Consider the following 12,613-nt stretch of genomic DNA (forward strand, 5'->3'; position numbering starts at 1 on the left):
TAACAGTAATTGTATCTTAATTTAGTGATTAAAAATAAATACACGTACGTCAAACGCACGTGAAATCGATGTGTACCAGAATAAACATTTCTATTGTACCACAGTACGGTGAGAGTACTGAGCAATGCCTTAGGTTTCTATTGTTGAAGAAGAACATTACAAGTTTATCAAGTGGAAACTATTTAACTCTGGCAGCGTTGCTCTGGCTACGGTACCCACGTCATGCACATCATACTTGACCTGCTGAAAGAAAGCCGCGGAATAGCTGGCGTTCCAATTCGAAACGCATGACAAGCAAGAGGCTGACAAGAGGCACGAGGCAGGGTTTCTGTCTGCTAAGGTGGCAAATAAGGGATCACACGGGAAGCTTTGCTAAAAGAGGTAAGAGGCTCACGTTCGTGGACGTTAATTAAAATAGATCACGGCATTCCTCATGGGGAATTATAGCTATGTGACGCAGCATCCCAGTAAAGGCAGACATTAGTCTTCGTTTGAAAAGTGACTTTTACACTATGTTTTTTTTTAACTTTTTTCGTGTGCTGGCTGGTGGGTGTGTGTGGTGGGGGCGTCGCCCTAGTTGCGCAGAGCTGCTGGGTTATTTTGTTAAAGGATGCACGTTAAAAAAATACTGATGTTATTTGTTCGTCAAAGTTTTGTGATCTTGGGTGACTATGAAAATATGTCTTTGCAGTACCTAGGACAAAGCACTGCACACTTTAGCCGTGCAAACGCTATCGGGATTTGCTAAACCTGATTTTATATGTAGGGCTTTCTTGTGTCAATGTTTTTCTGCATAGACAGAAACATAAAATGTATAATGTACTTAAAGTACGGTAGTTCGGTCTTTTTTTATTTTTTTTACCAAAAAGGAATAGTCCTGGCAATCGGTTAGCTTGAAGCAATAGTCATGTCATCTTGGTAACTACAGTAGTGCTCGAGTTTAGTTGAATGTTTTCTACATTTTTTCAATTCTTTATGTTTTACATTTCCATACTAAGGCCCTGATTCTAAGTTAGTAATTATAGAGGGCGTTAAATACTTCTCCCTTTCTTACACTTCGGCAGCTCAAACCTCCCGGACTTTAACAGGGGAAAACAATACATAATTTATCGTTCGTGAAGTCCACATGTTATTCCTCATCAACTAGTAACAGGTGCTAATTATTGCACCAATAAGTTCAGAACCCACTGTGTCGGACTGTATCCCGTGTGAAAAATGGTACACACACCTCAAACACATTCTAAATCGATGCCTTCATAACATAAAATGACCAACTTTTTACATCTTTTGTTGTTCCATGTAATCAGCAAAAAGACCAAATATCATTGGTCATACTTAAGTGCCGCACTTTTTTAAGTGAAGGGAAATTGCAGGGTTATTAGACCAGTGTGTACGTTCACGAGTGTACATTCGCACAGACAAAGAAGCACACACACACAAAACAAAAATAAATCAATACATTAGTGAAAAAACAGGGTTCATGTTGAAATATAGTTGTAAATGTAGATTCAGTCGTTTGTTGCTAAAGTGCAAAGGTCAAATCCCATAGTTCTAGATAGTAGAGTAGCATTGCCTGAGTCTCCGGCCCTAAGCCATACTTGAATCATAAATACTACACACTAATGGTCTATGAGATGAGAGTGTACACTGAGTATGCTAAAGTGACTATGGGCCTTATTACGAGTTTGGCAGTGCTGATCTAACTGCTGCACTCCTGGCGGTCTGATCGACAGATTACATACCTGGAGGTTGGATCGCTGCCACTACCGGGATCAGGGATCCCAACAGGGCGGTGGCGGTTGGAGTCGTGGTGAGCCATGGCGGAGCCCATGGCTGCACTGCTGTGCTGAACACCAGTCCACTTTCCGACAGCCTTTCCCTGGCGGTTTAGCCACCATTGAAAGGCTTTCGGAAAGCCTTTGCTGCGGGCCACAGGAGGGCCCCTGCACTGCCCATGCTCATGGCCTGGGAAGTGCAGAGGTCCCCCTGCCAACACCTTTAGAATGCACACTGTCTTCGCTGCAGACAGTACGCATTTCGAGGGTGCTGTTGTGTGACCGCATTTGCCTCGGCTCCCTTGAAGGAGCCAAGGCCAATGCCGTAGCACTGTTTCCGCGGGGCTGACAGACAGAAATGTTGCAATACGATGTTTCTGCTGGTCAGTCTGGTGGAAACATCGTAATGTGACTTGGGGGGGAGGCTGCTGGCTTGACACCGGCTTCCTCCCCTGCGGATTTGGTGGACAGCTGGTCCTACCAACAAAGTTGTAATGAGGCCAAAGATTTCTAATTAACGTACATGGAAGGACAGAATATCATAAAAACCAAACATGCAAATGTGAAGCGAGTAATATGTTATTTATAGCCCTAGTTGTGCGGCAGGAGTTACATGTCAACTTGAGAATGAAAAAAAAAAAACGAAGGTTAAAGTTATGTTATAGTTAGGCATGATAATAAGATGTTAACTTACATTAATAGAACCCCATACATTCATGGCAAGAAACAAAGATTGAGGCGACATTAAAGTTCAGTGTTGAAATGAGATAAGAATTATTGTTTAAAATGAAAAACCACTAAAATTCACCAGTTATAGTTTAATGACCTAACTATAACTCATGCAGTGTTATGACCTCATGCATTACATCACTCATGGCTTGTTTTGTGCTTATTCACCATACGGCACCAAAGTAATTAGTAAAACAAAAACTATAACTACACAGTGGTTATTCACTGAAAAAAAACAAATGCTAAAGTGACACTATAGTTAGGGATTGAAATGCGATAAAAAATAATGCTTAAAAATTGAAAAAACACTGAAATTCATCAGCTACAGTTTAGTGTAACTATACCTTATGCCCCATCGGGCACTGTTTATGACCTCACATATTACATCACCCATGACATGTTAAATGGCATAATTAATGACATAATTGGCAACATTAGTCATTGTAGCAGTGTCCTACAGGTTTTGTGGACTTGAAGTAATTCAGCAAGATACACTGTGCCATTAGCATTGCAGTTGTTGCGTGAGTTATGGTTTCCTTGTCAGGTCTGCAAGCAGTGCTTTATAATGCTAACCATAACTGGGATATTTCAGAAGTCTTTAAGTTTGATTTTGGAACCCTAAATGAAGCCGAGGTGGATGAACAGTTTTGGAGAAGTTTTGTGAAGCTTCATCAATATGTTGTTAGCAAAACAAAAAAACAATTTCCTATGCTAACAATAACTACACAATGGCAATTGTCATTGTATATAATAATAGATATATATGCTTAAATGTTCATTTATACATTTGTGCATTGCATGCATTAACTGAACCATTTCAGGGCTTTTTTGTGTGTTTGCTGAACCATAACTGACACATAAATGTGCATTTTCAGTGATTTTCAGAGTGTTTTTTTATAATGTACTATGTTCACCTACCATGTACTCAGTCTAAGCTGAATAGGCTTATTGAACTTTTGAATTAGGGGCTGGCCGCAGGACCTGGCATTTGGCGAAGCCTTTCACCTAACCCCTAATGGCTGACAACACTGCTATGTAAATCTTTTGGCTCTGCACAACATCATTTGTCCTCAGACCCTTGCCTTTTTGGCCCTCCCTTTTGATTTTGCATCTAACATCTTATCTGCATGAAACCTGATATTCTTGCACTGGGCTACCTTTGCTGTCTGCACAATTTAATATAGGGTTGTCAGACAGCACCAAGGCCATTAGTAAATGGTTTTGTGTTGCCCCTCTTTAATTTTGACCCCCCCCCACCCCACCCTCTTGGACAAGCACAACATTTGACATATGATTAGAAACCCCATTATCATAAAACTCTGCCAAGGTTTGTGCAGTTTGGCCACATAGTCCCAAGGTTATTAGTGAATGTACAGTTTTTAACTGGGGCACCCCCTTGCTGGACGTGCATAACTTTGAAAATACCAAGTATAAGCGGAGTGTCTTCCAAATTCCATGAATATTCATCAAACAGTACTAAAGTTATATGCAAATTAACAAATTCACTTTCAACTACCATAACATATATGTTAACACCTTTGAGACCAGAACTGGTTACACTAAACCACAAAAGCATCCTTTCTGGGTAAATGTCCACATCCATGCTAAATGTGTGTAAATCCATTTAGTAGTTTTTGCTGTAGTGGTGAGTAAAATTGAAAACAAATCTTGTTGAGCCCCTTAATTTTTTTCCCTGCAGAGAACTGCATGCAAAATAGCTTCCTGGACCCTAGTTGAATACACTGAGTGGACAATTAGAAGCAGATGCAGACATGGATACCAAAGTTACCTGCAATTCAGAATATTCATTATCATTGGAAAGTGCCATTGAACTATAACTACTCAGTGGTGACTGTCACTGTGTAGTATCTGCAGAGGACATATAATTTGTAACAATGGTCCAATATTGCCGTCAGTGGTTTCTGGTGAGATCATAAACCACAAGGTCGAAGGTAGAGTGTTTTGTAAATGCTACCACGGGATGTCAGTTAGGAACAAATTACACGTTTTATAAATCAAGCATTTGTTTTACAATACGTGTTTATTTTGGGCTAGTTAGCTTGCAAAAACCATATCATTCAAAGTGCCGTTAACAATGGGCACTGATGAAATTAGGATGTTTAGGTTTTGTTTACCTTGAAAAAATAAATTGTTGATAAACCAGTTTACAAGAGTAAGGGACTGTGGAGTTTGTGACGGCAGCATTTACCACATAATTAGGGATTTACCACATGTAACCACGTAATTTGCCACATAATTAACAGATTTGACAAAGATATATTTCTAGAGAAATTGATGAAATGTAATTATTGTATTTTTATGATGTGTTTATCTGAAAGTGAAAACGCTATGTCTAATATATGGTCGTTTATTGATTTGTTCCAGTATTTGTGCAAAATATCAAGTTTAAAATATCTTAATCAACAAATATCATTAAAAAGAATCATTAACATAGAAATACTGGATTACACAATATTATTGTTAAGAATATCTTTTTTTGGTAAGAAATATAGGCCCGTATTTATACTTTTTGACGCTAAACTGCGCTAACGCAGTTTAGCGTCAAAAAGTTTTGCGCCGGCTAACGCCATTCTGAAGCGCCATGCGGGCGCCGTATTTATTGAATGGCGTTAGCCGGCGCAAGCAGACCGGCGCTGCCTGGTGTGCGTGGAAAAAAAACACGTACACCAGGCAGCGCCGGCGTTGGGAAAAATGGCGCTAGGGCGTCTTAAAAATGTTGCAAGTCAGGTTGACGCAAAAAATCGCCTCCACCCGATTTGCGCCATTTTTAACGACACCCAGACGCCATTTACATGACTCCTGTCTTAGTAAAGACAGGAGTCATGCCCCCTTGCCCAATGGCCATGTCCCCTGGGCATGGTCATTGGGCATTGAGGCATGTAGGGGGGCACAAATCAGGCCCCCCTATGCCAAAAAAAAAAATAAAAAAAAAAAAAAATTATACTTACCTGAACTTACCTGAATGTCCCTGGGGTCGGTCCCTCCATCCTTGGGTGTCCTCCTGGGGTGGGCAAGGGTGGCAGGGGGGGTCCCTGGGGGCATGGGAGGGCAGCTGTGGGCTCATTTTGAGCCCACAGGTCCCTTAACGCCTGCCCTGACCCAGGCGCTAAAATCCGGCGCAAATGCGGGGTTTTTTGCCCCGCCCACTCCCGGGCGTCATTTTTGCCCGGGAGTATAAATACGACGCATTTGCGGCGCAGTCATTTTTTTAGACGGGAACGCCTACCTTGCATCTCATTAACGCAAGGAAGGCGTTCACGCAAAAAAATGACGCTCTTTCCTCATACTTTGGCGCTAGACGCGTCTAACGCCAAAGTATAAATATGGCGTTAGTTTTGCGCCGAATTTGCGTCGAAAAAAACGACGCTAATTCGGCGCAAACGGAGTATAAATATGCCCCATAGTTTTCAAAAATATGTTTTTTTTCATATTGTTTTAAATAATATTGTTTTAAAAATGATGTTTTTAAAATAATTTAATGTATTTTAGTTAATATATTAGTTTTACGTGCACTATTGTTAGTATAATTGTTATTTAGGCCCGTATTTATACTTTTTGACGCTAACCTGCGCTAACGCAGTTTAGCGTCGAAAAGTTTTGCGCCGGCTAACGCCATTCTGAAGCGCCATGCGGGCGCCGTATTTATTGAATGGCGTTAGCCGGCGCAAGCAGACCGGCGCTGCCTGGTGTGCGTGGAAAAAAAACACGTACACCAGGCAGCGCCGGCGTTGGGAAAAATGGCGCTAGGGCGTCTTAAAAATGGTGCAAGTCAGGTTGACGCAAAAAATCGCCTCCACCCGATTTGCGCCATTTTTAACGACACCCAGACGCCATTTACATGACTCCTGTCTTAGTAAAGACAGGAGTCATGCCCCCTTGCCCAATGGCCATGTCCCCTGGGCATGGTCATTGGGCATTGAGGCATGTAGGGGGGCACAAATCAGGCCCCCCTATGCCAAAAAAATAAATAAAAAAAAAAAAAAATTATACTTACCTGAACTTACCTGAATGTCCCTGGGGTCGGTCCCTCCATCCTTGGGTGTCCTCCTGGGGTGGGCAAGGGAGGCAGGGGGGGTCCCTGGGGGCATGGGAGGGCAGCTGTGGGCTCATTTTGAGCCCACAGGTCCCTTAACGCCTGCCCTGACCCAGGCGCTAAAATCCGGCGCAAATGCGGGGTTTTTTGCCCCGCCCACTCCCGGGCGTCATTTTTGCCCGGGAGTATAAATACGACGCATTTGCGGCGCAGTCATTTTTTTAGACGGGAACGCCTACCTTGCATCTCATTAACGCAAGGAAGGCGTTCACGCAAAAAAATGACGCTCTTTCCTCATACTTTGGCGCTAGACGCGTCTAACGCCAAAGTATAAATATGGCGTTAGTTTTGCGCCGAATTTGCGTCGAAAAAACCGACGCTAATTCGGCGCAAACGGAGTATAAATATGCCCCTTAGTTTGAAAAAATATAGGACCCTATTATGATTTTGGCGGTCAGAGGACCGCCAAATCTGCAGTGGTGGTCAGACTGCCGTACTCCTGGCGGTCTGATGACCAGATTACAACCCTGGCAGTCGGACAGCCAGGGGACCACCGCCAGTGGCAGGATCGTGGCGGTCAGAGTTGCAACCAGCCATGGCGGCACTGAGGCCTGATTAAAACCTCACTTTCCACCAGCCTTTTCATGGCGGGGACCCGCCATGAAAAGGCTGGTGAAAAGTCAGTGCCGGGGGCCGCATTGATCCCCCTGCCCAGCACAGTTGGAATGCACACTGTCTGCTTTGCAAACAGTGCACATTCTGAGGGTGGTGGTCGGCCCCCTCTGTGCTACAGTATAGGATTCGGCTCCCCTAAGGGAGTTGAGTCATGTACCGTAGCATAGTTCCCGCTGGGCTGAACGGTGAGAACGCTTTACTAAAATGTTCCAGCCAGTCAGCCCGATGGGAAGATTGTGATAGGGCAGAAGAAGGGACGCCACTGGTATGACTGTGGCGTCCTCCCTGTGGCTTTGTTGTAATGAGGCCCATAGTTTTCATTTTTAAGTGATTTAGTGATTTTTTTTTCCTAACAATTTTTTTTTAGTTTTTTCAAGAGTCTAGCCCAGCAGGCGCTAGAAATAAATGAAAAAGAAACATTCAAATCAACTTGTACATAAACCAAAAATTTGCACAGACACAAATTCCCACTTCACCCTACCCCCCCAACCACCAATCGAATTGCACAACTCAAGGAGTACCATGTAATGTTGTTTCCCGTCTTCTTTCTGGTGGCCACACAATTGAATCTCATCTTCTATCAAAGAATGTGCCATCGGGGCCGGTTGCAGAATAATCTCTCTATAGTCTGCCATTCCTGCTAAATCTTGTTATGTTTTTGAAGGCACCCCCTGGCCAGATATACTACACACAGCAGACCCATGCAGTGACCCAAACCTTTCTTCCATACCACCAGGAATGCGGGGTCTACAGCTTTCCACGCCCTGGCAATGTCTCTTTTCACCAGGGTCAGGCCCAAGAACAGTAGTGTCATTTTATATCTGTTGCCACCGAGGCCTTCAGCCATGTGCATGAGAGTGAGCTTTGGGTCCGAAGTTATTTACCAAGAAAGTACACTGCCAAGGCAGGAAGTCCCTCCCTCCCAAAATCTGTTCAGGGCTATACACTCCCATATTGTATGAAGAAAAGTGCCCTCCATTGCACAGCAGCATAGGCAGAGTGGAGATTATGTGACCTCCATGCACCACAGGCGATCCCTTGGGTACAATGTTCTATGGAGGTATTTCAATTGTATGAGTTGCCGATGGGCCAAAATGGCAGCCTTGTGATGCCACCGCAGGGCCTCGTGTCGGTCATCATCAACTAGGGTCACAAGGTCAGTTTCCATGAGGACAGATAGTGTACTCGGGCTGTTCAAAACCAGGGAGCAGTATAGTTTGGATATTTTGTGGTCCCTCAGGTCCCACACAAGGAGATTGACGTTAGGGAGGGACTCAAGGTTGTTAATGTAGGTAGCACATGCATGAGAGAGTTGCAGGTAGCGGTGGAACAGACTTTGATGGAGGCAATAGTCTTGTTGATGTTCCTGAAAGGTCTTCAAAACAGCGCCAGTCACTACATCACCTAGATTGGAAATGCCTATAGTGCACCATTTTTCAAATACCTCCAGTTGGGCCATCTGCAGCAGCTCCAGGCCATGCCATAATGGTGTAATTCCTGTGAGCTTTCCCCACCATCCCATTGTATGCAGTGACTCCCTCCATATGTTCAACACCACCTGCCTCACTGTGGGAAGGGTAGCAGGCTCCCCCCCATAAAGGTGATTGAGCAAAGGAAGAGCACCCATTGTCCACTTTTCTACTACATATGCCTGGTCTCTGCGGTGGTCGCACCACCATTCATTCACAATGATTAAATGAGAAGCGGTTTAGTAGGAAAATATATAGGCGTCTGCAAGGCCTCCATTGTAAGGGTATTGATAGCATTTGACCAAGGCAATGCGTGGGGTCCCCCGTTACAGAGAAATCTAGTAAGGATTGTATTCATTTGCCTGAACCATGCCCTGGACAAGGGGTATGCATAATTTTGTAACTGATAGAGTAATCAGGGCACAGAAACCATTTTGAATATGGCAGAATGGCCCTGCAGTGTCAATGGCAAGTCTGCACCTCTTGCCCCACCCGAGTCAAAGGCTAGTTTCAAGTTTTTGGACCACGCTAACTTTGCATCTGGTGTTACAAACACCCCCAAATACCTGAAGCCATCAGTCACTGTCCTCAGAGCTGGGACCCAGTCTGTGTCTGGTGTATCCATTCACAGGAAACACTATCAACTTTGAGGTGTTGCTGAACAGACCAGACGTCTCATGAAAAATGTGCATTATTTATAGACGTCTAGGTCCTGTACCCTTAGGTTCAGTGATGAAGAAAAGGAGCTCACCTTCGTTGAAGGCAATTCTGTTGGAGCACTCCTGGCTCCATTTAAACCCCCTGACCTGGGCATCCATCCTAACCCACATGGCCAGGGGCATGGCAACCAGGGCAATTAATAGAGGCAAAAGAATGCATGCCTGACTCATCCCCCACTGAAGTAGGAACGAGCCAGATGCATGACTTGCGACTCTGATCGCTGCTGTCAAATCAGTATATAATAGCCTGACATAAGTCCGGAATCTAGGGCTGAAGTCTAACTGTCCAACAGGGTGAACAAATAGTCCCAACTGACAGAGTTGAACGCTTTGTTGACATCTGCCAAAAGGTTCGCCGCAGTCGATGAGTGAGGGAGAGGGCATTGGACACCTTTTGAATATTGTGCCGAGTGGCCCAATCTGGCATAAAGCTAGCCTGGTCTGTGTGAACTAGATCTTGTATATGAAGTGTCAGTCTATTCTCCAATGTATTGGCAAGCATCTTTGCCTCAATGTTTAGGTGAGAAATGGGGTGATATGAAGAGTGCTCCTCCAGCGGTAGACCTTGTTTAGGCAGAACAGCGATCTTGGTGTGTCAAAAATCAAGAGGGAGCGGCACATCCATGCCAGCAGTGCAGATAATGCCCAGGACATGTTTCCACAATGGAGCCCAGTTACAGCCACTGAAAGCTCTGCCTCTGAAATATCCTCGTCAAGAGAATCCCTCCTAGTATCCAATAGGGTTTTAAGGGGCAGTGCTTCCTCAAATTCAAGTATCTGCTCTTGGGGTAGAGCCTCCTGCTGAGCATACACCCCACCAGAGTATTGACAAAGCCATGTGCAACTTCACCAGGGTCCACAATAAGTCAGTCCCATGGGTCACACAGCAAAGGAAGGGCAATAGGTCTATGTGCCGCCTGGCAATGTTTGTGAAGCAGTTTGCTAGATTTATCCCCCCCACTGATATATGCGACTCTGAGTCGCTCATAAAGTCTGTTTGGCTTCATCCAATAGCAACTGCTGGTGTCACCGCTGCACCAGCCCCAGCTGGTGTCCCGCTACATAGGCACCGGCCACAGGCCTGTGCTTATCCAAGCCATGTATTTGAGATTCAAGGTCAACTAGGTCCTGCAGTCTATGATGCCTCTCGCCGGCACAATAACTTATGCCGTAGAGTTGGCTTCAAAGCATCCCAGAGAGTTATTGAAGACATCACCATCCCCTCGTTTAGCAGAAAATATTTGTCTATACACTTATTAATGTGTGCTCTGTAGGGAGAGAGTTGTAAATGCCATGGTGAAAGTCACCAGCAAAAGGCTGGTCTCAGGGGCCCTCTTTGAAGTGTCATGACTATCAAGGAGTGATTTGACAGCCAACGCTTAAATGTCTGTGTTTGATATTATATGCAAGTATGCTGTGGGTATATGAAAGTAATCCAGACGGGAGAAGGACCCGTGGGCTGCTGAGAGGTACATGTACCCAGTGTCTGATGGGTGATGTCCTCCAAGCGTCCACCAACTCCAGCGTAAATGTCATAGCGGCTAATTTAGTTTTGTTTCCTTCAGCCGCTCTCCCATGGGTGTGCCACCTGTCTCCCTGAGGGTCCATGATGTAATTCCAATTGCTCCCTATCACTGTCAGGCCTTCCAGGAATTCTCCCCAAAGGTGTATGTACTGGTTGATGAAGGTCTGCCCAAGGGGGGAGGTGTACACACAGCAGAGCGTATTGGGCTCATTATAAATTGTGCGTGTGACAGCTGCGTTTCTGCCTAGGCGGTCTAGCCATGACTTAGTAAAAAGAAGGGGAACACCACATTACATCAAGATACATGTACCCCTGGAGCCTCTAGCAAAGCCTGCATGAAAAACCTGACTCTATAAATATCTGGGGAGGCAAGGGGCTTTATTACCAAGGAGATGGGTTTCTTGTAAGATTAATATGTGGCCTCCCTGTCTTTTGACAGAGTGCAAAATAGCGCTTCATTTGACTTCATCTTACATCTTTGACTTCCATGACAATACTCGGACAGAGCCCAGCGGCCTATCCAGTTCCATCATACTCATATTAAAAGGTTAGAAACAAGATCATGTCACTGAGGTTGGGTATGCGGCCAGGTTCATAGTGCATCTCTGCGTATGGACAGAACATAACAACAAACAGTCTCGCAACACCCCTCTCTCACTGAATACCTCACAAAACAAGAAGTATCTGTCGTGGACTGTCAGATCGGGGGGTCCCAACAGGGGATGTCCATTATCACCTTGAAAGGGGCACTCACAGCAGGGCACCTGCCCCAGGTTTAGAGATCTCCAGTTTGTCAAGTGCTGCACCAGGAGGACCGCGAGTGGCTGTGCCTTTTCTTAGTTGACTTCGGAGCATGGTCTCGCCTATCCCCATGCAAGGAATCAGAGTCAATCTGTGGTGGGGTATGGGTTTTCAGTTTCACTATTTCATCCACCCAGGTGAAAGACATCCTCAGGAGTTTTGAAGAAGAAAGGTTGAACGTTGAAGATGACCTTTAAACGTCCAGGATGTAGGAGCATGTATTGTATTTTCAGATCGCATGGATGCAGCGTGGTTCTGGCAAAAGACTGGCACTGCCGCTGATGCAGCTGGCCTGGTACATGGCCTTATCTTGTTGGCATGCGTATTAAAGTATGGCGTCCCTGTCAATATAATTCAGGATCTTGGCGATCACAGTTTGTGGATGTGCCCCAGAAGGGGGCTTCTGCATCAAAGTCCTGTGGGCTCGCTCCACCACAAAGCAAGAGGAGAGGGCATCCACAGGTGCCACCGATTTGATCCATTGCAACAGGAAAAAATCCATAGATTGGCCTGCGCAGCCTTGAGGAAAGCCCACAAACCTCAAGTTGTTGCGGCTGTCTCTCCCCTCCGTGGCCTCCATTCGCGAGGGCAGCTCCTTTGCCATCGCTTCAGTAATTTATTTTTAAATATAAATATTATTTCAAGTTTTGTAGGGCGTTGGTGGGTTTGTAAGGTAATAGGATGGGACGTTAATTAAATGGTAATTAATTTACATTTAATATTAAGAACTAACTACTTATTTTTATTGATTTTTAAATATATTAAGTGTTTAATTGTTAGTTTAAATGTTTCAATTTATTTCATGAATTACTGTGTATATTTTATTTTTATTATTAATAATAGTATGTTATAGTTTAGTAGCTGGT

The 12,613-nt window shown here is 44.5% G+C and overlaps 1 protein-coding gene across 3 annotated transcripts in view; it reads left to right on the forward strand.

Moving 5' to 3' along the window:
• Positions 1-232: 232 nt before the first annotated feature.
• Positions 233-12,613, forward strand: part of RNF207 (ring finger protein 207) — a 972,487-nt gene continuing 960,106 nt past the window's right edge. For all 3 annotated transcript variants that reach the window (XM_069240003.1, XM_069240002.1, XM_069240004.1), the window contains exon 1: positions 233-381. The gene's annotated coding sequence lies outside the window, so the exon portion shown is untranslated. The remainder of the gene's footprint in view (positions 382-12,613) is intronic.

This window comes from Pleurodeles waltl, chromosome 6 (genome assembly GCF_031143425.1).
Source record: "Pleurodeles waltl isolate 20211129_DDA chromosome 6, aPleWal1.hap1.20221129, whole genome shotgun sequence".
NCBI lineage: Eukaryota > Metazoa > Chordata > Amphibia > Caudata > Salamandridae > Pleurodeles > Pleurodeles waltl.